This window comes from Amphiura filiformis, chromosome 2 (assembly GCF_039555335.1).
Source record: "Amphiura filiformis chromosome 2, Afil_fr2py, whole genome shotgun sequence".
Lineage (NCBI taxonomy): Eukaryota > Metazoa > Echinodermata > Ophiuroidea > Amphilepidida > Amphiuridae > Amphiura > Amphiura filiformis.
Window position 1 is genome coordinate 81440982 of NC_092629.1, and position 1588 is coordinate 81442569.

General features: G+C 31.0%; 1 non-coding gene across 1 annotated transcript; it reads left to right on the forward strand.

Moving 5' to 3' along the window:
* The first annotated feature begins 575 nt into the window (after positions 1 to 575).
* Trnav-aac (transfer RNA valine (anticodon AAC)) lies at positions 576 to 647 on the forward strand. The gene has a single exon. It is a non-coding gene; the product is annotated as a tRNA-Val (tRNA).
* Positions 648 to 1588: the final 941 nt, after the last annotated feature.

Genomic DNA, 1588 nt, shown 5'->3' on the forward strand with positions numbered 1-1588 from the left:
GCTGTCCCACTAGGACACATAATTTACATTTATAAATATTTAAACATAATGATAATACTTTGTAATAATCAGAAAGTCGGTGTACATTCAGACACAGAATTTGATTTATAAATATTAAGCATAACAATAATACATTGTAACAACACCAATTAAAGACATACAATTTGTATAATAGGTATAAAAGCATAACGAATATTTTAAGAGATAGAATGTTGCTATTGTACAAGACAGAATTTGCATTCTAAATAGTAATCATAATGATAATGCATTGCAATAGTTCGAAAGTTGCTGTATACTAGGACAGATAATTTGCATTATTAATATTAAGCATAATGATAATACTTTATGATAATTAGAAAGTTGCTGTTACCTAGGGCACAGAATTTGCATTATATATATGAAGCATAATGATTTATAATTTGTAATATTTTGTAATATTTGTAATATTGATATAGGCTGGCGGGTAAGCATCATTAATTGATCTCGTACATTGGTATGTAATGTGTTTTTTGTACTGTTTACCCCGACTGCTCATATCCATAAGTACCACACTTGAGTCCTGTTTATCAGGGACAGTCTGTGTATCTCAGTGGTAGAGCGCTCGCCCAACAAGCGAGAGGTCTGGGGTTCAAGTCCCCGCACAGGCAGGTATGTCCGGAGTTTTTACATTGGAATATTTGTTATGTTTCCATTTATAAATTCAAGTTTAATTGTGCTAGTGTGTGATGCGTAATTCTTCTTTCCCCTGTACTTTGTAATAATTAAAAAAGTGCTGTCAGAATTTGAATTATGAATATTAATGATAATGACATTACGTTGCAATAATTATAAAGCTGTTGTACACTAAGGCACATAATATACATAGTAAATATAAGTATAATGATAATACATTGCAATAATTAGAAAGTTGCTGTACACTAGGGCACAGAATTTGCATTTTAAATATTAAGCATAATGATAATACTTTCTAATAATTAGAAAGTTGCTGTCAGAATATGCATTATAGAAATTAACTATAATGATAATACATTGTAATAATTAAAAACTGCTGTACACTAGAACATATAATTTATAGTATAAATATTAATTTTATTGATAATACACTGTGATAATTAGAATGTTGCTGTACAAAAGGATACAGAATTTGGAGTATAAATATTAAGGACAATGATAATACATAAAAATCAAACCATAACGAAAAATTGTAAGAATGAGAAAGTTTATGTACTAGTACAGTAGTACACTACATGCATTAGATGCTGTACACAAAATTTCTTTATCTAGCAGTTTCTGTCATTTGGATGCTCTCGTCTTGACCTTCTCTTTTACAACATTGACAATTAACTTTGTCAAATAAAAACCCACCCAAGGTATATAGGAAGGGATTAAGGGTGGAGTTAATAGGCAGCACAAATGTTGCTATCCAGGCATAAGCTGTAGGGCTGACTTCTACTGCACCAGCCTGGACAAGAATCGATATAATCCCAATTGGAACCCAGCAACAAAAATCTGAGATAACAAGAAGAGATACTTTCATAGCCATACGTCTTTCTTCATTTGATCTTTGACAACGTCCAGAGTTTTTGGT